This window comes from Symphalangus syndactylus, chromosome 7 (assembly GCF_028878055.3).
Source record: "Symphalangus syndactylus isolate Jambi chromosome 7, NHGRI_mSymSyn1-v2.1_pri, whole genome shotgun sequence".
NCBI classification, from domain to species: Eukaryota; Metazoa; Chordata; class Mammalia; order Primates; family Hylobatidae; genus Symphalangus; species Symphalangus syndactylus.
This window is the reverse complement of record NC_072429.2, coordinates 11,557,290-11,584,838: the sequence shown is the minus strand read 5'-3', so window position 1 is coordinate 11,584,838 and position 27,549 is coordinate 11,557,290. Positions and strand designations below refer to the sequence as shown.

Below are 27,549 nucleotides of genomic sequence, written 5' to 3'. Positions count from 1 at the left end.
GCATGCATCTCTTTGTTTTCATTATTGTAATCTTCCAGTTTTGTACATGGTCTCAGTGTGAGTAGAAAAATAATAGGATTAGAAACCAGACATTAAATTTCATCACGTACCAAGTGTCATCTCTGAACTTCAGTTCTCTCTTCTATAAAGAGGAATGATAATACCCATCCCAAAGTTGTTTTCAGGATTGATAGATAATATAGATACATTGCTGGCATAGAGTAGGCACTCAGTAAATGGCCTGGTCCATCCCCTGTGACTCAGAACATTCTTTCTGGTTGCAAAGGAAGAGCTGATCTCTCTGGCAGCAGGAAGGGCCAGACATGAGGCTACTCCAGAAGACCTCTCAGCCAGGGTCAGGAAAACTCTACATAGGGCCTTGCCCAGATTTAGCCTCAGTTCTTTTCCATCTCTAAAAACCTCACTCGTGTGCTCAAATTTCAGCAGGAGAGAACCTGGTTGGTCAGCTCAGAATCAGATTTGGACCTGTGGTCACTCAACCATGGCTGGAGATGAAGATTGGCAGGATCATAGCCAAGCTAGTCATTGTGAATCGATAGCCGGTTTAACCGCATTATTTCCACTGATATTTTAATGTTATAGTGTATCATAAGCATTTTTTCAAGTAACTACCCTTTGCTCATGACCCTAATTTTAATGTTCCAGAAGTCAGTCAAGGCCATGGACTGCTATTTAGTGGTACATTTTCGTCGCTGAAGAGCTAAATTATTTCTAGAATGATACCTTTTGTAAGGGATCGTAATAAGTATGGGTTTAATTCTTGAGGAATTCCTAGAAACTTCCCAGCCTTGAAAGTAATTGAGTACCACATCACCTGGATGGATTGATCCATTCTGCAGAGGGTTTGATTCCCCCGTCCTCTGAATGGACCTGCCCATCCTGCCTTCCTATCCTGTGAATGTACCAGTGCTTTCATGATGCTTTCTGATTTCCTGCCAAGCAGTCTATGGAACAGTAGACAACATATGACTTACACAACAGAAGGTGACCCAGGCCTTGCCTGCAGGTAACATGAAAGCATTCTTTCTCAGCTTTAAACTGAGGAGCAGACAACGAGAAAAATATTTGGTGGCTGAAAGTTTGTGAGACATCATTATCTAAAGCATGTTGGGATTTGGGAATGTGGAGAGGATCTTCAGGCATTTCTTATTTTTACAAGTAACCTAATGGAAATAGTAGTCTCTGAAATCAAGGCTGCACTCACCAGTGAGTAACTGGATTTTTCTTAGGGCTAAGATTTGATCTACACTGGTTACCTCTACCTACTCAGAATCTCAGATGGCAGAGCTTAGTATTTTTTCAAGATTAAATTATTTCTAAAACTGGAAAGTAAATTCTTTCATTCTTTCTAACTTTCAAAACACAGGCTGAATGATAGGGATGCTGTTCTAAAACATATGGCGTTTCCAGAGAGGAAGCAGGGCTTTTTGGAGACAGAAAGTTTGGGAACTGTTGATTTTAATTGTTCTGCTATCCGTTCACTCAAGAAGCATTTGGGGAGCCCTTTCTACATGCCCAGATCTTTTGTAGCCACAACCACTTCCCTCCTCCTTTCCCCTCTCCATCACCCCTGGCTACCACTCATTTGTTCTCCGTTTCTATTATTTGTCATTTTAAGGATGTTACCTAAAATAAATCACGTTGTACATAACCCTTCAATAGTGATGTTTTCCACTCAGCATGCCTTTGAGATACATTGAACTAGTTAAGCAGTTCATTCTTTTTTTACTGCATAGTATGCGATGGTTTGGATATACTACAATTTATTTGACCATTACCCATCAAAGGACATCTGGGGTGATTTCAGTTTTTTGTTATTATAAATAAAATTCTTAAGAACCACTCATGTACAGGTTTTTGTGTGAACGGAAGTATAATTTCCCTGAGATAAATGCTTACAAGTGCCTGCACGATTTCCCCACCCCTTTTAGGCCATTTCTTTTTTTTCCCCTTTCCTTTTTTTTTTTTTTTTTCAGAAAGTGACAAGCTGATTCCATTTTTATAAATGGAAATTAAAAAGTGTAAAATAGCCAATCTTCAAAAAAGAGAACAAAGTTAGAGGACTTATACTGCCTCAAGGTTTACTATAAAGCTATACTAATTAAGACTATTTATACAGCATAAGCATAGATACGTAGATCAATATAGAGTCCAGAAATAGCCCTACACAATGGCCACTTGACTTATGAGGGAGGAGAAGGCATTTTCAATAAACAATGATGGAGCAACCAGATACTATGTGGGGAAAAATGAATCCTGACTCATATCCTGACACTATATATAAAAATTAATTTGAGATGGATTATCAACCTAAATTTAAAAGCTAAGCTTATACAAATTCCAGAATAAAATATAGGAGACTATCTTCTCAATAATGAGATGAGCAAATATTTATTAGGGCATTTAAGAAGCACTAAATATAAAATAATGATAAATTACACTTCATCAAAATTGAGAACAGCTTCTTTTTAGAATATGCCATTAATAAAGCAAATATGTAAGCCAGAGAATGTGCAAACTATTTGTAATATATATGTCTTTCAAATGACTCATACGCAGAATATATATATATGTTTTTTAAACTACAAAAAAGAGGAGAATGAAATGGTAATATGCTTTTGTGAGGTTCTAACACTATATTAAAAGTGGTATAATATTACTTGAAGGTGATTATATTTTAAAGATGTATAATGCATATCCCAGATAAATCACTAAAATTAAAATAAAGAATTATTGCTAATAAGCTAATTGTGGAATCAAATAAAATCATGAAAATTATTCAATCCAAAGTAAGGTAAGAAAAATAATTATCAAAGGGAATATGGGACAAATAAAATAGACATAGCAAGAGGGTAGATTGAAATCCTACCAGATCAATAAGTACATTAAATGCAAATTATCTACGTAGTCCAGTTGAAAGGTAGAACTGTCAAGGTGGATAAAAAACAAGACCAAACCTTTGTTGTCTATGAGAAACACACTTTAAATATACAGATAAAGGGTGAGTAAAAATAGTAGGTTGGAAAAAGTGATGTGATAAAAATGTTAACCCAAAGAAAGCTAGAAGTTGATGTATAAAGCAAAGTAGACTTCAGAACAAGAAACACTATCATGACATTCATAACTATTGAAGAGTCAATTCGTTAAGCACACATACCATTGCTAAATTTCTATGTACCTAAGAAAAGCTTAACTATATACATAAAAAAATGGATAGAACTGAAAGTAGAAATAGCCAATTTCACAATTATAGGCAGATATTAACTCTCAGTACTTAATAAAACATGTAGATGGAAAATTAACAAAGATATAGAAGATATAAACAATACTCTTAACGTACATGACCTAATTAGTACTTATAAGGCACTCCATCCAACAACAATAGAATACACACTGTTTCAAGTACACATGAGTCATTCACCGAGATAGACCATGAACTAAGCCTCAAAATAAATGTCAATAAATCTAAAATAATTTACATAAAGTATGTTCTCTGCTCACAATGGGGTTAAACCAGAAATTAGTAACAAAATGTTAGCTGGAAAGTGTTCAAATATTTAGAAATTAAACGACACATTCTAAATAATGTGTGGGTCAAGAAAGAAATCACAAGAAAAATTAGAAAACATTCGAGCCAAATGAAAATGAAAACATAGCATATCAAAATTTGTGAGATGCAGCTAGGACAGTTCTTAGAGGGAAACTTATAGCATCACATGCTTATATTAGAAAAAGAAAAGGCTCTCAAGACAATTATTTAAGCTTCTATCTTAGAGAAAATAAAAAAATCAATCCAAAGGAAGCATTAAAATGAGTTAACAAAGATAAGATCAGTAATCAACAAAACCAAAAAAAAACCAAACAGAAAATTGACGAAACCCTAAGCTGTTTTTTTAAGAAATTTAATAACATTGTTAAACTTGTCATACTTATCAAGAAAGAAAAGAGAGAGCACATAAACTAACAATATCAGGAATGAAAGATGCAATATCATTGTTGAGTCTACGGAACAGAAATTAAAAACAATAGTAAGAAAAGACTGCGAAGTGTATGGCAATAAATTTGACAACTTACATATAATGAGCAACTTATTTTAAAGACACAGACTGCATAAATATTAAAGCTCACTCAAGAAAAAAATGTATTTAACAAAGTTATGAAGGGAGACAATAGAAAAAAAATAAATAATTGATGTGAAACATCAAGAAACAAAAGGGGCAAAAAACAGCTGGATAACTAGAACCTAACAGTGAGATGGCAGAAATAAATCCAAATAGATCAGTAATTTTTTAAATGTAAATAATCTAATATTTGAATTAAAAACTAAGACCACCTCACCATACCAAAAAAGCTCCTCAACTATATCTTATTCACAAGAGACACACCTTAAATAAAAATGTTAAAGTTTGAAAAGGCTAGAAGGATGCATACTGTATTTATGAATAAGAATAATCATTGTGTTAAGAATATCAATTATCCTCAAATTAATCCATAGACTTCAATTTAGTAAAAACCCTAACAGAAATTTTTTATAGCACTTCAGAGTTTCATGCTAAATTTATATGGAAGATCAAAGGGACAAGAACAGGTCTGATTTTCCAATAAAGTGCAATGTGAAGGACATGCCCACCCAGATATTGAGACCTTAGTAAAGTTACACTAATTAAGGCTGGGAATGTACTCTTAAGGATGGAGCTACAGTTCAAAGGCAGAGAATAGAAAGACCTATCCTAGACTCACTTATTTATAGAAACTTGATCTATTAAAGAGATGGCATTGCAAACTGAAGGTGGGAGAGACAATTGAATAAATTGTGCTGGGAGAATTCATTATATATATACATAATATAAAATTGGATTTCAACATTATCACGCTCAAAAATCATTTCCATTTGGATCAATGGTTCTGAATTAGGTTGGGGAAGGGAGCAATTTCTCCCTACTTTGTGACCGAAGGCCTAAAATCAAGGATCAATACTTTGTGCTGCCTTGATACTTGGTAAAATTGGGAGGGTCTTGAATGGCCTAGTTGCAAGTTCCCCTCACCACCCTCGCTAAACAACTTTCTTTATCAAAGGCACCAGACACAGTTCCTGCTTATCTCTGAGTAGCAGGTTTCAGATCCCTACCAGCCAAGTACATCCTCCCATGGGAACCGGGGGCACCCCACCCACTTGATACTACAAAGCCCCTCGTTGTTCACTCTGTTTCTGAGTGCAACCCCTGCGTGGCCCTGTGTGGCGTGCAGTGTTCTCCTCACCTGGGCTGTGAATACATGTGACTAATAAGCCCATCTCTCCAGTATTAGGTGTGATACGTTTGGTCATCCTCATAATCCTAGGGCCTGAATCCCTCCTTCACCAACAGGTTGAAGAGGAGGCAATTCAAACATACTCCACCCCTCACTTGAGTATGATCACTAGATAACATACTGGACATACAGTTACTTCCGAATTTAAATAATACATAATTTTTTGATGTAACTATACCTTAACTATTACATTATACTAAAAAGTATTTGTTGTTTATATGGAATTCAAATTTGACCCAGTGTCTTGTGTTTTTATTTGCTGAATCTGGCAGCCTATCTCCAGCGAACATAATGGCAATGTCTTGGGACCGTTTTCACTGTCACTACTGTGGAGTGAGGAGAGGGGGCAGTGCTACTGACATCTAGTGTGTAGAGATCTACGATGCGCAGGGAATCCCCCCAGTACAAAGAATTCCAGAGCCCAAAGTTGCACTAATACCACTACTGAAAAACCTTGATATAGAAAAGGACTCACACGTGAAATACAAATCTTTAAAATTTTTAGATGTCAATGAACAAAAACTTCGAATACAATATAGGAGAATATACTTCTTATCATAGAACAGGAAACAACGTTCTAAATAAGACTAACATGTGCAAAATCTAAAAGAAGAAATTATAAATTTAACTACATTAAAATGAAGAATAACTGTTTATCAGACATTACAAAAGAGTCAAAGGAAAGCCACTCACTTGGAGAAGATGTTAGCAACACATGTAACTAATAAAGTGCTTAGATCTAATGCATCAAGATTGTTAATGAACCAATAAGAAAATAACAAACAACCCAGCGGGGAAAAAAATAGGCAAATATCTGAAAGGTATTTCACAAAAGCATAAACACAAATGATCCATTAACAAGTGAAACGATGATTTGCATTAGCATAATCAAGAAAGTACAAGTTACAAACGTCCACTCTATGTTGGCAAAACTTACAAAAGAAAAAAGTCTGAATATACTAAAATTAACAAGGAGAATAACAAAGATCCAAATAGAAATTGTCATAGAAGACTTATGGTGGTGTAAATTAATAAAACCATTTGGAAAACAATTTACTGTTACCTAGTTATTTTGAAGAATCATATGCCCCTATAACCCTTTTAATTTTATTCCTGGGTATATACAGGTTGAGTATCTCTTATCCAAAATTCTTGGAACCAGAAGTATTCAGATTTAGAAGTTTACCAGATTTTAGAATATTTGCATATACATAATAAAATGTCTTGGTGTTGGGACCCAAGTCCACACACAGAAGTCATTTATGTTTCACATACACCTTATATATGTAGCTTGGAGGTAATTTTATACACGATTTTTAATACTTTTGTGCATGAAAGTTAGTGTTAAGTACTTATATGTGGAATTTTCCACTTGTGGTGTTATGTTGGCACTCAAAATTTTCTGATTTTGGAGCATTTTGGACTTCAGATTTTCAGAGTAAGGATGCTCAACCTGTACTCTCAATAAGATTGTACTTGTGTCCCAGTTTATAATGGCATTTCATGTAATAGTAAAAAATTGTTTTAAAAAAGGAAATGGATATATAAATTATGTTTTAGGTTTGCCCTAGAATAGTACATACATCTGTGAAAAATCAATGAATTACAGCTACTTGTATCAACATGAATGAATCACTAAAGCAAGTCAGAGTACACACACATACACACACACATGCATATATATATATGTATATATATATATATAAAATACAGTTCTATTCATATATATATGTGATATGTTTCATAGTTTTAAAAACACAAGAGATTCACATTTTCATACAAAAAGTTACCAGTATTTCCAGGGAAAAGACCCATCCCTCCCTCTCTGAGCCTGGGACTTGATTTTTTCTGGAAATATTTAAACTTCTCCAGGATACATCTTACTCACCCATCCTCACTCCCTTGAGGCCCTGCCACAAGATGGGACAGTGTGACAATCAGATCTTCCAACGGGTGGAGGAAGGTGGGAAAGTCAGATGCAGACCACTTGTGTCTAAATTCTCCAGGAGCTGACTGGCCTGAAAACCACATGCAGCCTTCTCGGTAAATTTCCTCACAGCGTCTGGAAAGCCGCTGGCAGCGAAATACACCTCAGGGCTGACCTCCCACTGGCTGATGACCCACAAGATTCCAGGCTCCCTGCCTCTTTCAGGACACTCGTTCCTAAAACTGGGTTAATAGCCTCTACCTGGTCTCCCCAGTGCGCTACTTCCAGCTTAACGGAAAAGTTTAAAATCAAGTAGAGGCTTTGTCTACCAAATTCTTTCACCAGGCACTAGAGAAAACCATCAAAGGGGTGCAACTGTGTCTACCACTTAAATTGTTTAAATTCCAAACAAGTTTTTTTTGTTGTTGTGTTTTTATCACTTAACAGCAGATGGTCATTGGGAAGAAGCTGAAAATTCGAATATGTACAACAAGGATGAAGACAGAAATAACCAGTTTTTTTTGTTGTTTTTTTTTTGAAATTTTTTTTTTATTATGCTTTAGGTTTTAGGGTACATGTGCACAATGTGCAGGTTTGTTACATATGTATCCATGTGCCATGTTGACTTCCTGCACCCATTAACTCGTCATTTAGTATTAGGTATATCTCCAGTTTTACCCAAATCTGGATGAAATCATTGTCAGCACTTGACATGTGTCATTCCATTCATCTTCTATGGACATATATTTATACACCTGTGCATTTAAGTAAAAAGTCATTCATTTTGTACACAATTTTAAACTAATTTTTAAGAGCTACCTTCTAAAATTACTGTGGATTTCTCTCTTTGTCCTCAAGTCTCCTTTTGCAGCATCATTTTAACAGCTATAAAACCATCTCCTTCATCATTTCCTTAGTGTAGGACACTGGTTATTTCTGACTTTTTTCACTCATACACTGTTGAAATATTTTAACAAGATCCTTGTTAAATTAATATTTTATTAAGATCCGTGTGTGCACATTGTTATTTTCTTTCTTTCCTTTTTTTTTTTTTTTTTGGAGATGGAGTCTCGCTCTGTCCCTCACGCTGGAATCAGTGGCGTGATCTCGGCTCACTGCAACCTCTGCCTCCAGGGTTCAAGCCATTCTCCTGCCTCAGCCTCCCGAGTAGCTGGGACTACAGGTGCCTGCCACTACACCTGGCTAATTTTTTGTATTTTTAGTAGTAATGAGGTTTCACCATGTTAGCCAGGATGGTCCCGATCTCCTGACCTCGTGATCCGCCTGCCTCAGCCTCCCAAAGTGCTGGGATTACAGACATGAGCCACCACGGCTGGCTGACACTGTTATTTTCTTTAGACAGGTTCCTAGAGATTGAATTTCTTTCATGCATGTATGTGTATATCCAACTTTCTCAGGTTCAAATTCCTCTTAAATGAGATCAGGCATGCAAAGCATGTAACGTGGTGACTGGCACATGCTAAACACACAGGAAGTTATCAAAAATAGTCTAGCTATGTTCTGGGCACTGCACATGCACTTTACATGTATTGCCTTTTACAATTGTGATCAACTTTGTAAGGTGGATGAGGAAATGAACTCAGAGAGGTTTAGTAATTTGCCCCATTGCACAGCCCAGAGAATCAGGATTCAAACTGAAGTCTCTTTGATGTAGAGAGAAGGGCAGTGTGCCCTGGGATATCTTCCTCATGGGTCCCGGGGATACCCCCAAACTCTTCTCAGGCCTGGCAAGTAGAGGTGAATATAGAAGGTCACATACACATTTCTTACATCCAACTTCTCTGAGCGCCACTCATCTGAAAGCTGCATCATGTGTTCATCTTTATCTTACTTATTTATATTTGTATTTGTTACTTATTGAAAGGACAGAGGCTGAACAAGCGATGGTAGCCTCTTCAGCCTTTGAGAAATGAAAGCCATCTACACTAGAGAATAAAGACCTCCAGAACCCAATTATTTTTAGAGGGCTCCATGAAATCAGGCGAATTTCCCCCATGCAACTGAGGTCACGGATATGACATTTGGAGGTGTTCTCACCAAGCAGAGATTTTTTTTTTAGTCCTATTTAACATTCTGCCATGCTTCACTATCTCTTTTTCTTTGGAGCCAACAGCTTTCCTTCCCCACCTCACTTTCTTCCTGGCTCTCCACTGGGAGGCAGCCTGGTTTCTCCAGAGCCAATGGCTATGAGACCCTTGCATTTCCCACACTGAGAACCATCATCTCCTCAACAGCTCCCTGGTGCAGCACTCTTACAGATATGATACCCAATTCCAATGAGAGAGTGGGAGGCGTGGTCTGTCATGCACAGGTGATCAAAGCATCCATCGCAGAGTGAGCTGGCAGGCTTATCAGAACATCACATGCACAGCCTGTGACTTGTCAGTCATTCCCCCGCATTTCCACTCTGGAATGGTAACCATCTTACATAAATGACAGAAGTCTAGGTTAACACAAGGAACTTAGTGTCACCATCAATGAGAGTTAACCAAAGTATTGCTACACTGTATTTGAAACAGAAAAGAAAGCAAGTCCTCTGGCAGGAGAGTTTTGGTCCAGCCTATTATGGAGGCTGAGATGAGAAATGGTCTCCGTGCCTCCTGAGGATCCCCTACCTTGCACCTATGGCCACATGATATTTTGAAATATGAATCTATATTATGTTTCTTCCTATATTTCCTCCTTTTCTTTCCCTTATTCAGGTAAGTCATCAGCTGGATGCTGACTCATTGCCTTGGGAATGGTATGTTTCAGGGCAGAAAGCAAAAGTGGTCTACAAGACACCCTGGCTATTGTATTCAAAAGCTAGGATCTTAACAGTGCTAGGAGAATTTTGTGAAAGATCTGAAAGGGAGGGCACACAAGGCAAAACAGATCCTTGTAACCAAAGTTGTGGACGTGGAGCTTCCCAAACCTCAGAATACGAAGCGAGGCCCCTGGCATGGAAGAAGAGACAGAGAATTCTGTGGGTCGTGTCCAAGTGACTTGAACACCACTTCCCAGATGTAACAGCAGGGAGTCAGCAAGGCCACAGAGAAATGGCCAAAAGGAACAAAAGAGAGCATACAGGCATCAAAGGAAAGCAGTAAGAGGCCACCGGGCCTGAGGGGTGCTGAGCACAGGAACGAGGGCTCACCCAGCAGTAACCAGTACAGACTGCTGACAAGGGACAAGCGGCTCTGTCTCCCACCCCTCACCCACTCCAACCTTCCCACCTTAAGATTCCTTGACACTGCGTAAGTGTTTGGTGGAGATGACAAAAAAGCACAAAGTTAAATTTTCTTGCAGTTAGTCAGACTGGAGACTTAGAGTCGAAAACTCAGTTACGTTATGGAAAAGAAAGTGCTATTTCTGACACATCTGGGGTTTGGACTGAGATTTCTACCTATTGCTCCTTCCTTCTCTGTGCATCACACCCTGCAGAGAATATGATGCTAGGTGTTCTGCAGAAGACAAAAGACCAAAGCAACTAGTGATGATCACAGCCTGTACGGGGCGAAGAAGAAATTGGCTACATGCTCAAACTCCACGTTGCTGTGCTGGTGCATTCTACGCAAAGCTGGAACTGCCACCTCGAGTTAGTTGTGTAGCTGCTCTAAATGGCACTTAAACTTCTACAGAGGAAACTAAATTTAGTTCCTCCCCATAAACACAGTTGTCTGGTTGATGGGAACAAGAACAAGCATGGGAACATGTTTTCAGAAATGTTTGAATAATATATGTCAAGGCAGTAACGCCGAAGCTCTAAAAAGACAGAGCTTTGCAGGGGGCAGGTTTTCACACTGAATTTCAGAGCAAAACAACTATAGGATGACCTGACAATAGGATAAGAGAGAGAGAGAGATCATTTTAGTTTGATATTTCTGCCTAAAGTTAGTGAAAAGCAGAAGAAAGCAACCAGGAGAAATGGTGAAGAGATTCTTATGGTCTGAATTCAACTCTTATTTTCCATCCAAGAGACCCTCCGGATGGAAAGATGAGTTAGGCAGCCCCTACCTACTCTCAAAGGGTTCGTGGTTCTGATTTGGAAGAGGTGAGAGAGAATTCTGAAGGGGTGGCCTACCCCTCCACACCTGTGGGTGCTTCTCGTTAGGTGGGACGAAAGACTTGAGAAAAGGAATAAGACACAGAGACAAAGTGTAGAGAAGGAAAAGCGGGGCCCAGGGGACCGGTGCTGTGCTTACAGAGGACCCACACCGGCACCGGCCTCTGAGTTCCCTTAGTATTTATTCACAATTATCTTTACCATCACCGGTGCTGTGCTTTGAGATGTATATGCGAACATCTCCATAAACCTTTTAGCAGTATTGCTCCAGCAAGCCCCACCTTATTCCTAAAGGCGGTTTTCACAATTATCTTTACCATCACCGGTGCTGTGCTTTGAGATGTTCCATCGCCCAGGGACGGGCAGAAGACAAATGTTTTTCTTTTCTCTAGATTTAAGAGAATGGTGATGACCTTTAACCATAAGCAGCCTTTAGGTACTTGTTTAACAAAGCACATTCTGCACCGCCCAAAATCCTTTTAATCTTAAGTCACCACAGCACATGTCTCTTGCAAGGACAAGGTTGGGGGTAGGGTCACAGATTAACAGCATCTCAAATACAGAACTAAATGGAGTCTCTTATGTCTACTTCCTTCTATATAGACACAGTAACAGGCTGATCTCTCTTTCTTTTCCCCACAAATTCCAGTTTGGTGCTGGGATGAGTGTGCTCACCCATGGAGGCTAAAGGAACACACAGCAGGAGGTTAACAGGGCTTGCCAGAAGGCTCAGGCAAGCTGCACCAACAAAATGGTATTTCAGCTGGTTTTGGAAGGCTGAGCAGTGGCTTGAGCCTTCCTGCCTGAGAAAGGAAGAAAGGAAAGATTTGGAGAAATGAACGAATATGGTGAATTCAAAAACAAGAGACGCCTCTGGTTTGATGAGTGCACAGAGTATGGGGAAGGAACTTGCAGGAGACAGACACAAAAGAAGGCCCCAACTTGAAGGGCTAGGGAGCTTGGCTTCATCCTGCAGGCACCATTCTGGGACCACCCCTAAGCTTTAGATGCATAACTCTGCATTGCTGTGGGCTCCAAAGCTGAGGTCTTGTCAGAGCAGTGACTGAGCAGGGCGTTTCCTTAAAAACCCACAAAAAGCATTTTAATGGCTCAACAGTACAAAGAGAAAAATTTTAGAATCAAAATGTACAATAATGATATTGAAAATACATTTTTATTTTCTTCTATCGAAAAAGCCATTAAAGTGAGATGCAGCTCTGTTTTAACGGCTTATTTCATTCATCCATTTAACCACTATTTGTGATCTATTATGTACTGTACAACGGTGATTCAGCAGAGGACCAAAGAGACATGGTTCCTGCCCTGATGGAGTGAGCAGAGACACAAATCACCAACACAAAGCAAGTTATTAAATACTAAAATGCCATGCCATGATAGGTGCTGGGAGAGAAATGATTCCATTAACGGGGCTCCAAAGGGGAGGGGGCTTGTGAAAATCCTTAAGAACTCTGCCAGACATCTGGTTCCAGTTCTGACATGTGAAGGACTTGGAAGTCATCACTCTCGATCTTATGCGAAAAGGTTGAAAAAAACTGATGTTTGAAGATTTTCTTTGACTCATCAGAGAATGGAGGTTGCAGAGCAAACTGTAGCCCTGAAATCTGAAGGGACAGGTTAATCCAGAGCCAGTCACAGCTAAGATCTGCTCACCTGGAGCAGAAGCCAGTGGAGCCATGAACTGTAATTTCAATGAATTGCTAGGAACTGAGTGCTATGGGCTGAATTTTGCCCCCCTAAATTCATATGTTGACATCCTAATCCTCAGTACTTCAGAATGGTATTCTATTTGGAAATAGGGTATTTAAAGAGTTAATTCAGGTTAAATCAGATCATTAGGGTAGCCCCTTTTCCAATTTGATGTGTTCTTATAAGAGGAGGAAATTAGGACACGAACAGGTAGAGAGGGCAGATACGTGAGGAAATAGCTAGAAGATGAGCATCTACAAGCCAAAGAGAGAGCCCTCAGGCGAAACTGACCCTGATGGCACCTTGATCTTGTACTTCTTGCCCCCAGAATCATGAGAAAAGAAATTCATGTATTTAAACCATCTCATCTGTGACACTTTGTTATGACCGTTTTAGCAAACTAATACACTGAGTGCAGAACTAGGATGGGAGTGAGATGCTCTTGGGAGCCACAGAAGAACAACATACTTTTCTAGGTTTTACCTGCAAGAACCCCACCAGGTTCTTATGGTAAACAGCCAATAAAAATCCCCGAGTGGCTCTGGCAGAGAGAGGGGAAAGTACTCCTTCTGAAATAAACCCAGAGCTTCCTCCATAAAAATGACCCACTTTCCAGGGGGAATGATTACCAGAGCCTTGTCCCAACTTTCCAAAAGCCATTCCCTGTGCTCCAGCATCTCACTAGCCTTCTTATCTCATATAAAAAGGGAGGGGGAAAGTCTACCACTGGGTCAGCACTTGTGGAAAGACCCACTAAGAAGCTATGACTTAATTATAAAACTATAGAAGGCTTCCCTTCCCCACACCTCACCATCACACCCACAGGGCTCCAGTGCAGTAACAGCAGACTAAATCTGAAAGAGTGCAAGGTACAGACTCTCTCTGAGGAGGAGTACTCAGGGAAGTACAAACAGAACAAGAGAGACAATACAAGAACTACAGTAGTTGGAAGACTCTGGGACCTATACCTACAGGAAACATTAAACACAGGACAACTTACCAGATGAACATAAATTCTCACACTAAAGGTCTATTTACCTCAGTTACTATTACCCGATACAACATGCCTGGATTTCAACAACAACAACAATAACAAAAATTAGAAGGCATTAAAAAAGGGTAGGAAAAAATTCTGAAGAGGTGAAACAAGCATTAGAACCAGACTCAGATGTTAGGATTACCACACAGGAAATTTAAAATAAATATGATTAATATATAAAGGCTCTAATGGAGACAGTAACCAATAGAAAACAATATATGGTAATGTAAGCAGAGAGATGGAAACTCTAAGAAAGAATCAAAAGGAAATGGTAGAAATAAAAAACAGTCTGACAGAAATGAAGAATGCCTTTGAAGCACTCATCAGCAGAAGACACAGCCAAGGAAAGATTAGTGACCTAAAGATAAGTCAACGGAAATTTCCCAAACTAAAATGGAAATGAAAAAAAAAAGAATGAAAACAAGCATAACAGAACATCTAAGAACTGTGAGACAGTTTCAAATGTTGTAGAATATACACAATTGGAACAGTGGAGGGAAAAGGAAAAGTGTTATCTGAAGTGGCTGAGAACTTTTTAACTTAATAACAGATATCACACCACAGATCAAGAAAGCTTAGAGAACAGCAAGCAGGAGAGATATATATCCATATATATATATATATCTCCAATATGCTGGAAAGCTGCTCCAACATATTGGAGAGCTGCTCCAGTATATTGGAGAGACATATATATATATATATATATATATATATATATATATATATATATGGATATATGTGTGTGTGTATATATATATATAAAACTAAGGATATATATATACACACACACATATATCCATACATATATATATATCCTGCTTGCTATCTCTCTCTCACACACACACACACACACACACATATACATAAAACTAAACATATAATATTTATGCTGCAGAAATTCAAAAACAAAGAGAAAAATCTTGAAGAGGCAAGAAGGGGAAACGCTCTACCTATTGACGTAATAATTATAGCAGACTTTTCATCAGAACATATCCAGGCAAGAAGAGAGTGAAGTATTTAAAGCATAGAAAGAAAAAAAAAGACACTCATCTAGAAATCTATAGCCAGTGAAATTATCCTTCTGAGAGTAAAAGAAATGTATACTTTTGTAGACAAACAAAAATAGTGGGAAATCAGCAGCAGCAGGCTCGACCTTCAAGGAATGTGAATAAGAGTTCTTCAGGGAGAAGGAAAATGACATAGGTCAGAAACTTAGGACTACAGAATGAAGAGCATGGAGAACAGACTACATACAGGTAAAATAAAATATTTTTTATTTCTCTTATTTTTAATTGATCTAAAAAGTAATTTCTTCCAACTTTTATCTTTGTTTTGGGTGTACATGTGCAGGTTTGTTACTTGGGTAAATTGTGTGTGTCATGGGGGTTTGGCATACAGATAATTTTGTCACCCAGGTAATCAGCATAGTACCTGACAGATAGTGTTTTAGTTCTAACTCTTCTCCCATCCTCAACCCTCAAGAAGGCCTGCCTATTGTGTTCTTCTTGGTGTCCATGTATACTCAATGTTTAGCTCCTACTTATAAGTGAGAACATGCAGTATTTGGTTTTCTGTTTCTGTGTTAATTCACTTAGGATAATGCCCTCCAGCTCCATCCATGTTGCTGCAAAGATAAATTTGAAATAATAGTAACAATATATTGAGTGATTATATCACATTGATAAGCAAAATGAGTGACAGCAACATCACAAGGGATTAGAGGTAGGAATTGGAACTAATCTATTATAAGATATCTTCATTACCCACGAAACAGAATAGTGTTGCTAGATATAGACTGATAAAAAATTATGCTGGGGACTCTAGGGCAACTGTTAACAAAATGTTTAAAATAATCTAATGGATACAATAAACAAGAACATTAAAAGGTATTATATAAACTGCTAAATTAAGACCAGAGAAGGCAGAAAAAGAAATAACAAACAAATGCAATGAATAGATGTAATTAGATGACTGATATGTATTAATATATCAATAATTACTTTAAGTGTGAATAAACTAAAAACATCAATTAAATGAATTAAATGACAGAGATTGTCAGAGTGGGTAAAAAAAATTACCTAACTATATTGTCTGTAAGAATTTGATTTTAAATATAAAACTTATATATGTTAAAAGTAAAAGGATGAGGATAAATGATGCTAACATGAATCAAAAGAAAGCTGAAATAACTATATTAATTTTAGATAAACCAAACTTCAGAACAAGGAAAACTATTAGGGATAAGTAGCGGAATTCCATAATGATAAAGGGGTCAGTGCTCCAAAAAGACATCATAATCCTAAATACGTATGCACCTAATAACATCAAAATACATGAGCCAAAAGCTGAAAGGACCAAACAGAGAAATATATAAATCCACTCATATTTGGAAACTTCAGCTTCTCTCTGTCAGTACCTTCTAGCTCAAGCAGACAGAAAATCGGTAAGAATATAGTTAAACAGCACTATCAATCAACTTTATCTAACTGACATTTACAGGATATTCCATTGAACAATAGCAGGATACTCATTTTATTGAAGCTCACACAGAACAATCACTAACATACACCACACTCAAGGTAATAGAAATCTTAAATAGATACTCAAGAGACATCTTACATGTAAAAGAATAGAAACTGTACAAAATATATATTCAAATCACAATGGAGTTAAACTGACCAATAACAGAAAGATACCTGAAAAATATCCACATATTAGGAGAGTAAAATACACATTACCCCAAAAATACAAGCGTCGAAGAAGATATCTCAAGAGAAATTATCAATTTGTGGGATGCAGCAAAAGCAGTTCTTCAAGAGAAATTTCTACCATTAAATACATATATTACAAAAGAAAAGAGATCTAAAGTCAATATCCTAAGCTTAGGAAACTAGAAAAAGAAAGCAATTTAAACTTGCACCAAGCAGAAGGAAAGAAATAATAAAAATTAGAGCAGAAATCAATATAACTGAAAACACGAAAAGAAAACCTAAATCTAATTCTTTGAAAAAAATTAATAAACTTGAAATACCTCTAGCCAAGTTGAGAGAGAGAGGAGGAAGTAACAAATCACTGATATCAGAAATGAAAGCAGGATTATCACTAGTGATTCCATGGACATTAAAAAGATAATAAAGAAATATTATGAACAACTCAATGCCTATAAATTCGGTGGTAACTTAGATGAAGTGCACCGATTATAAAATGGATAAAGTAAATGAATAAACTTTGAAAGATGAAACTATGAAAACTCACACAAAGAAAAATAGATAATCCTAGTAGGCTCATGTCCATTAAGAAAATTAAATCGATAATTAACTTTCCAAGAAAGCAAGTACCAGCCCAAATGATTTTCATTGGTGAATTCCACCAAACATTTAAGAAGGAAATAATACAAATTATCTACAATATATTCCAGAAAATAGAAACAGAGGGAAAACCTACTAGCTCATTCTATGAGCCAGCAGTACTCTAATAGCAAAACCAGATAAAGACATCACACACAAAAAGACTACAGACCAATATCTATCATAAAAATAGATGCAAAATGCTCAAAAAAATCATAGTAAATGAGATTCAATAATGTATAAAAAGAATTAGACACTACAGGCTGGGTATGGTGGCTCACACCTGTGATACCAGCACTTTGGGAGGCCAAGCAGGCGATCACTTGAGGTTGAGAGTTTGAGGCCAGCCTGGCCAACATGACGAGACCCAATCTCTACTAAAAATACAAAACTTAGCTGGGTGTGGTGGTGCATGCCTGTAATTCCAGCTGCTCGAGAGGCTGAGGCATGAGAATTGCTTGTTGCTTGAACCTGGGAGGAAGAGGTTACAGACTGCACCACTGCACTCCAGCCTGGGTGACAGAGTAACACTCTGTCTTAAAAAAAAAAAAAATTAGACACCACAATCATGTAAAGTTTATTCTGGGTACACAAGACTGGTTCAACATTCAAAACTCAATCAATATAACCCGCCATATCAACAAACTAAAGAAAGAAAATCATACATCAAACCAATTGATGAAGGAAAAGTATTTTACAAAATCCAAATCATTCACAATAAAAGCTCATAGCAAAGTAGAAATAGAACGAAATTTTCTTAATAAAAATATACCTATAGAAACTTATGACAAATATCATAATTATGAAAAACTGTATATTTTTCTCCAATATTATGAATAAGAACACAAATGTTCTGTCTCACCACTCCTACTTAATACGGAGCTGAAAATTCTACCTAGTGCAAGAAGAAAAGAAAGAAAAATAAAAGGTATGTAGATTGGGAAAGAAAAACTAAAACTGTCTTTTTCACAGATGACATTATTGTCTATGTAGAAAATCCCAGCAAATCATTAAAAGTATCTTGGAACTAGCAAGAGATTTTAGCAATTTCATGTGATACAAGGTTAATATACAAAAGTCAGTTGTTTCCTGTATACCAGCAATAAACAAATGGAAAATGAATTTTTTCAAAAAATGCCAATTACAATGGTAACAAAGAAAAAAGAGATATAAATCTAACAAGATATGTACAAGATCTATATACTGAAAACCATAAACATCTGATGAATGAAATCAAAGAAGTTCTAAATAAATGGGGAGATATTCCATATTCATGGATGGGAAGACTCAATATTATTAAGATATCAATTCTTCCCAACTTGTTCTATAGATTCAACATGATCCCAATCAAAATTTCCCCAAGAATTTTTGATGTTCTATGAATACTGACAAACTGATTCTAAAATTTATATATAAAGGCAAATGACAGAAAATAGTCAATACAATACTGAAGAAAAGAGACCAAGTTGGAGACTTGCTATAAAGCTGCAGTAATAAAGGTTGTGGTTTTGTCAAAAGAAAAGATGAATGGGTAAATGGAACTGAAGAACAAGCCAAGAGAAAGACCTGCACTAACACTGATCTTTGACAAAGGAGCAAAGGCAATTCAATAAATAAAGGATAGTCTATTCCACAAAGAGTGGAATGATTTAATGTCCATATGCAAAAAAAGTGAATATAGATGCATATCTTAAACCTTTCAAAATTATTATCTCAAAATGAATCATAGATCTAAATGCAAATGCAAAGTCAATAGGGGATTCTTATGGGAAGTCAGGGACCCCGAATGGAGGGACTGGCTGGAGCCACGGCAGAGGAACATAAATTGTGACGATTTCACCTTAATATGGACATTTATCAGTTCCCAAATAATACTTTTATAATTTCTTATGCCTGTCTTTACTTTAATCTCTAAATCCTTTTATCTTCACATGCTGAGGATGTATGTCACCTCAGGACCACTGTGATAACTGTGTTAACTGTACGAATTGATTGTAAAACGTGTGTTTGAACAATATGAAATCAGTGCACCTTGAAAAAGAACAGAATAACAGGGATTTTTGTGGAACAAGGGAAGACAACCATAAGGTCTGACTGCCTATGGGGTCGGGCAAAAACAGCCATATTTTTCTTCTTGCAGAGAGCCTATAAACGGACATACAAGTAGGAAAGATATCACCAAATTCTTTTCTTAGCAAGGAATATTAATATTAATACCCTGGGAAAGGAATGTGTTCCTGGGGGGAAGTCTATAAATGGCTGCTCTGGGAATGTCTGTCTTGTGCAGTTGAGATAAGGACTGAGATACACCCTGGTCTCCTGCAGAACCCTCAGGCTTACTAGGGACAACAATAATGAGAAATCCCTACACACCTATTAGAATAGGCAAAACCCCGAGTGCTGACAACACCAAATGCTGTTGAGGACATGGAGCAACAGGGACACTCATTCATTGCTGGTGGGCATGCAAAATGGTACAGCCACTATGAAAGACAGTTTGGCAGTTTCTTACAAAGCTGACCATGGTTTTTCCATATACTCCAACTAGTTATTCACCCAACTGGTTTGAAAGGTATCTCCATACAAAAGCCTGCCTGCAGATGTATCTATAGCAACTCTATTCATAACAACCAAAAACAGAAAGCAACCAAGGTGTCCTTCAATAGGTGAATTGATAAACTAGTACATCCACGCAGTGAAACATTATTGAGTGTTAAAAGGAAATCAGCTAACAAGACATGAAAAAACATAAATGAACCATCTAAGTATATTAATAAATGATTCCAATTATATAATATTGTGTTAAAAGTATAACATAGAGATAGTAAAAACAAAAATCAATGTTTGCTAGGGGTTGGGGCAGGGTTGAATGGGTAAAGTACAGGAGAATTTTTAGGGTGGTGAAACTATTTTGTATAATAATGTAATGATGGATATTCACAATACACATTTGTCAAAATCTATAGAACTTTATGCCACGAAAAGGTGATTATAATGTATGCAAATTTAAAGAACTCGTTTAGAAGGTCAAGGTATTCCAAGATGGAATACATACTATAACAAAACAACCTATGTTATACATGTTTTAAACAATTTGTAAAGGAGGTGAAGGAAAATGATGCTGATCCAGGTAACTTCAGAAATGAGTGAGTCTTCAGAATAAGACTAAAGAAACTAGTTGATAAAGTTATTTCCCATGGGGTTACAGGTTAACAATTCTGATACCTCTGTGTATAGTGGAGTCCAATAATTAAATAAATAGATGGCAGATGGTGGGGGTCAGCTTTCTCACAGTCGAGTGGGAGTTACAGATAAGCAATGGAAGGAGGCTGGAATAATCCATTTGGTAATGGATTAGAGTTAGAGACACCAGTATGAATTTATGTTTAGCTTAATATAGATACAGAAAGCTACACATTAAAAAAGTGATAAATATTGTGTATTTACACAGGTTAGTACACATATATATTTCCCTGATCTGTCAGCTGAGAGGGTCTAAAAGCAATGACATCCCAGCAGCAATGAGCATAACAACAGCCCAGGTCCTGGTTTCTTTTCTTTTTCCGGCTGCCCGGGCTGGAGTGTAGTGGCATGATATCGGCTCACCGCTGCCTCTCAGTTTCAAGTGATTCTGCTGCCTCAGACTCCTGAGTAGCTGGGATTACAGACATGGACCACCTTGCCTAGCTAATTTTTGTATTTTTAGTGGAGAAAAGGTTTTGCCAAGTTGGCCAGGCTGGTCTTGAACCCCTGACCTCAGGTGACCCACCTGCCTCGGCCTCCCAAAGTGCTGGGATTACAGGCATGAGCCACCATGCCTAGCCCCAGACCCCAGTTTCTAATGCTATTCTCCAATTAAAGGAACCAGGGGTCATTGGAGAAATGGCTGACTACAGGACTAAGGCAGGGAATATACAAACTAAGCCTGGAAAAGCTTGTAATTTCAAAAAGTAGAAATTATTTAAAAAAACACACAAACACACAGAGAGAATGATTATGGTATGTAACAGGGACACATAAACAAACTAAAAGATCTCCCAATGGCTAAAGCTGGAACAATTTGAGCAACAACAACAAAAAATAAAGTAGTGTTGGATTATATCCCAAAGTACTAAATAAATATCCACAAGATCCTACTGATAAAAATAAATGATTGAATAAATAAATGGGGAAGAATGGGCAGATTTCCCAGGCAAAAGTTTCCAAGTAATTTTTGTAAATATTCTTCCCTCAAGCGGGTGGGACACGATTCCTCCCTTGCTGGGTGTGGGCTATGCTTATTGGTTTCCTTCCGAAGGGTGCAGCACGGAAAGGGGAGGGGCAACGAGTGACGTCACAGTGAGGAAAGTGAAGCTCCAGCCCCGCCAGGTGCTCGAGTCACCATCACAGTGATAAGCCTTGATAGAATGTGATGAAAATGGCATGTTACCTCTGTCATCTTCCTCCCCCAAACACAGAACCCAGTCACACAAATCTCGGTAGTGGGGTTTCCTGTAATTTACCTGACTAGCACTCCTCAAAGTCATCAAGGTTATCAAAAATAAGAAAAGTCTGAGAAACCTTGGCTGGGTGCGGTGGCTCACACCTGTAATCCCAGCACTTTGGGAGGCTGAGGTGGGTGGATGAGGTCAAGAGTTCGAGACCAGCCTGGACAACATAGTGAAACCCTGTGTCTGCTAAAAATACCAAAATTAGCCGGGTGTGGTGGCGGATGCCTGTAATTCCAGCTACTCAGGAGGCTGAGACAGGAGAATTGCTTGAACCCAGGAGGCAGAGGTTACAGTGAGCCGAGATCACACCACTGCACTCCAGCCTGGGTAACGAGCAAAACTCCAGAAAGAAAAGAAAAGAAGAGGGGAGGGGAGGGGAGGGAAAGTGGGGGGGAGGGAGGGAGGCGGGAGGAGAGGAAGGGAGAGAAAGAGAGAAAGAAAGACAGGAAGGAAGGAAGGAAGGAAGGGAGGCAGGGAGGAAGGAAAGAAAACTCTGAGAAACCATCATAGCCAAGAACAGTCTAAGAAGATTTGACAAATCAATGTAATGTGATGTCCTGCATTGGATCATGGGACAAAATAAGGACATTAGGTTAAAATTAAGGAAATCTCAATAAAATATGGGTTTTAGTTAACAATAATCTATCAATAATGGTTTACTAATTTTAACAAAATACATTAATGTGAGGTGTTAATAAGAGGGGAAACTGTGTTTAGAATATTTGGAAGCCCTGTACCATCTTCACAATATTTTTGAAACCTAAAACTATCTTATGTAGTTTATCTTTAAAGAGTAATAGACAGGACATGGATGAAGCTGGAAACCATCATTCTCAGCAAACTAACACAGGAGCAGAAAACCAAACACCGCATGTTCTCACTGATAAGTGGGGGTTGAACAATAAGAATTCAAATACCTAATGCATGCAGAGCTTAAAACCTAGATAACAGGTTGATAGGTGCAGCAAACCACCATGGCACATGTATATCTATGTAACCTGCACATTCAGCACATGTATCCCAAAACTTAAAGTAAAATAAAAGGAAAAATAATAGACATCTTGTATTTGAGTGTTTACAATATTAATTTCTATACAATGCATCTTAAAGAAATGATAATATCTTCTCCAAAAATACTATATTCCTTAACTAATATTAATTTTCATGAAAAAGTAAAGCAAAAACATAAACAGAAAAACTCTGCCAAAGGCAGTTTTCCAAGCCAGTGCTTGTCCTGCTACTAATGGAAAGGAAGTCTCAGGCATCAGCCAAGTCCATGCTCCTCCTGCAACCAGTGCTAGATACAATTCTGATCCCTTTGGAGGCAAAGTTCTAAGACCACAGTGTACAAGACCCGCCCCACCCCTTCCCATCAAGCATCTTTACTTTCTCTATCCAAACTTCCGGATGCACAGTCACTTGCCCTTGATAAAGCATTGGTCTAACCACTGGTCCTTTTCCTCTTCCACAGAATATTTAACTTAAACTAACACAAATGGGACTCAATACAAGTTCATCATTGGTTGCGTCAACTCTTAGGTCATATGAGCAATTTACACAGTCTAGTCTCCAGACATACAGAATACATTTTGCTTCATTAAGCATGTTGTTATGGGTTGAATCGTGCCCTTTCCAAATATACATATATATATACACACACACATATACATATGTGTGTATCTATACATACACGTATACACATATATGCATATGTGTATATATACATATATGTGTATCTATACATGCACGTATACACATATATGCATGTGTATATATACATGTGTATCTATACATACACGTATACACATATATGCATATGTGTATATATACATATATGTGTATCTATACATGCACGTATACACATATATGCATGTGTATATATATACATATATGTGTATCTATACATGCACGTATACACATATATGCATATGTGTATATATACATATATGTGTATCTATACATACACGTATACGCATATGCATATGTGTATATATACATATATGTATATATATGCATTTATACATATATGCATATGTGTATATATACACATATATGTATATATACACATGTGTATGTATATATACATATATGTACATACACATACACATATACATACGTATATACATATACACACATGTATACATATATACACATATGTATATATATGTGTATATATGTATACATGTGTGTATATTATATATGTATTTTGAAAGGGCATGATTCAACCCATAACAACATGCTTAAGGAAACAAAATGTATTCTGTATGTCTGGAGACTAGACTGTGTTAATTGCTCATGTCTATAGATATATACACACACGTATGTACACATATGTATGTATACATATGTGCATACATACGTATGTATACATATGTGCATACATACGTATGTATGTACACATATGTGTATATATGTGTATATGTATATATGTGTATATGTATGTATATATGTGTCTATATGCGTGTGTGTGTGTATGTATATTCTATATGTAGAAGGCCCCTTTTGGCCTTCTGATTTCTCCTTTTCAGAATGGGAATATTTATCCTCTGCCTTTCCCACCTCTCATGTTGCAAGTAAATAACTTACTGTTTTCATAAGTATACAGATACAGAAGAAATTTTGACACAGGATGGATCATACTCTGAGTCTCACCCATATCTGATCTGGATATCCATATATATATATACACATATACACACACACACACATATATATGTGTATACATACATATATATACATATATACACATATATATATGTATATTTGGAAAGGGCACGATTCAACCCTTGGTGTATGTAGTATATATACATATATATATAGACATGTATTTATGTATATTTGGAAAGGGCACGATTCAACCCTTGGTGTATATATGTACATACACCAAGGGTTGAATCGTGCCCTTTCCAAATATACATATATAATATGTGTATATATATGTGCATATATACATATATAGGTGTATACATATGTGTATATACACACATATATAGGTGTATATATACATATGTGCATATAATGCGTACATATACACATATATATACATATACACATATGTATATGTATATATACATATACACATATATACATATGTGTATATGTATACAGGTATATATGTATATATGTATATGTATATGTGTGTACATATTTATGTATGTATGTATATATATGAGTCCTAATCCTCAGTATCTTAGAGTGTGACCTTATTTAGGGATAGGGTTTGTACAGAAGCTTTCCCCAAAACAGGAACTGAGTCTAATTTGAGGTTATTAAGATGGGCCTTGAGAGAAGAGAAATGAAGAAGTAATTGTTAAGCATAAAAGAATCAGAACTTGAAGATTTGAGAAACTCAGTCTATACATATTGCAAGAAATAATAAAGTGTGCTCTGGAGAGAACACCAAGGGTATGTCTTGACACCATTGGCTAAAGAGACAAGGCATGTGACTTGTGCATCCTCAACCATCTCAGAAGAAACTGCCAGCTTGGACTGAAATGGGGAGAGTTGAGACATAATGAAAGAAGGCTATCAGGCATCTGGTTCTTCACTAGGGTTGAGGGGATGGGGACCTGAACAGAACATGGAGACAAAGAAGATTTTTCTGAAGCCTTAAAAGCTGGGTTTCCAGTGGGGCTTGGTGGCTCACGCCTGTAATCCCAGCACTTTGGGAGGCTGAGATGGGTGGATCACGAGGTCAGGAGTTCGAGACCAGCCTGACCGACATGGTGAAACCTGTTCTCTACTAAAAATACAAAAATTAGCTGGGCATGGTGGCACGTGCCTGTAGCCCCAGCTACTCGGGAGGCTGAGGCAGGAGAATTGTTTGAACCTGGGAGGTGGAGGTTGCAGTGAGCCAAGATCACGCCACTGCACTCCAGCCTGGGCGATGGAGTGAGACTCTGTCTCAAAAACAAACAAAAACCAAAAACAAACAAACAAAAACTGGGTTTCCAACATGCTTCAGAACCATGGCCCCTTTTGGCCTTCTGATTTCTCCTTTTTGAAATGGGAATATTTATCCTCTGGCTTTCCCACCTCACGTCCTGGAAGTAAATAACTTACTGTTTTCACAAGTATACAGACAGAGAAGAAATTTTGACACAGGATGGATCATACTCTGAGTCTCACCCATATCTTACCCATATTAGATGATGAGATTTGGGACTTTGACTTGATGATGTTTAAATAAGATTTGGGACTTAGAGTTGATGCTGGATTGATAAGGCTTTTGGAGATGTTGGGGTGGGTGAATATGTTTTGCATGTAGGAAGGACATGGACTTTGGGGTGCCAGAAGGCAGACTGTAATGGATTGAATTGTGTCTCCCCAAGAAAAAATATGTTGAAGTCTTACCTCCTAGGATCTCGGAATGTGACCTTATTTGAAGATAGAGTCTTTACAGAGAAAATCAAGTTAAAATTGAGTTATTAGAGTATGCCCTAATCCAATGACTGGTGTCCTTATAAAACAGGGAAAATTTAGACACAGAGACAGATAACTTACAGAAGGGAGACACAGACACACACACACACACACACACACACACACACATACACAGTGAGCAAGCGAGTGAGAGAGAACCAGGTGAACATGAAAGCAGAGATCGGAGTGGAGTGATGTGTCTGTAAGCTAAGAAATGCCAGGGATGGCCAGCAAGCCACCAGACACCAGGAGGGAGGTATGGAACAGATTTTCCCTCAGAGTCCAAGTCCTTAGAAGGAACCAACCTTAATCTTGAATTTCTAGCCTCCAGAACCATGAGACATGAATTTCTGCTGTTCAGGCCACTCCGTTTGGGGGTACTTTGTTATGGCGCCCCAGGAAACGGATCCCTGTTATGTGCTCTTTTACCTTCAGAAATTTTGAAACTTATGTTCTATGCAGCTGTGACACTCTTCCTTCCATCCTGGTTTTGCTTAACTAACTCCCACTTACCTTTCAGTTCTCAATTTGGGCTTTAATGTTTTAAGAAGGCCGGGCGCGGTGGCTCACTCCTGTAATCCCAGCACTTTGGGAGGCTGAGGCGGGCGGATCACGAGGTCAGGAGATCGAGACCATACTGGTTAACGCGGTGAAACCCCGTCTCTACTAAAAAAATACAAAAAATTAGCCGGGCGTGGTGGCGGGCGCCTGTAGTCCCAGCTACGCGGAAGGCTGACGCAGGAGAATGGCGTGAACCCCGAGGGGGCGGAGCCTGCAGTGAGCCGAGTTCGCGCCACTGCACCCCAGCCTGGGTGAAAGAGCGAGACTCCGTCTCAAAAAAAAAAAAAAAAAAAAAAAAAAAATGTTTTAAGAAGCTTTCCCCAACATTCCCAAGCTAGTTAGGCAATTCTGTTGTCCTCCAGGAACCTCTCGTATTCCTGCTAGCACAGCATTCAGCATACTTCATGGTGTCTGTCTGTCTGTCTCCACCACAGGCTGCAAAGTCCTTGAGGACAGAACTGTTTTCTATTCCTCAATGCGTTCAGAACACAGCTGTAAACACATAACATCTCAAAACTAATTTTTGAATGAATAAATGAAATCTAAACCTCAGAGATTAAAAACAGGTACCAAGAATTAATCAGGCCAAATATTTCTAAAAGGATGGGAAAATTACTGGCATTGTGAATACTAAACTCCATCAGCATGCTATTTTCCAA

The 27,549-nt window shown here is 37.8% G+C and overlaps 1 long non-coding RNA gene across 1 annotated transcript in view; it reads right to left on the bottom strand.

Annotated features, from left to right (window-relative positions):
• LOC134737096 (uncharacterized) overlaps positions 1-26,986 on the bottom strand; it is a 53,934-nt gene extending 26,948 nt beyond the window's left edge. Inside the window, exon 1 of the long non-coding RNA XR_010121662.1 lies at positions 26,843-26,986. This is a non-coding gene — a long non-coding RNA (uncharacterized lncRNA). The remainder of the gene's footprint in view (positions 1-26,842) is intronic.
• Between the last annotated feature and the right edge of the window lie 563 nt (positions 26,987-27,549).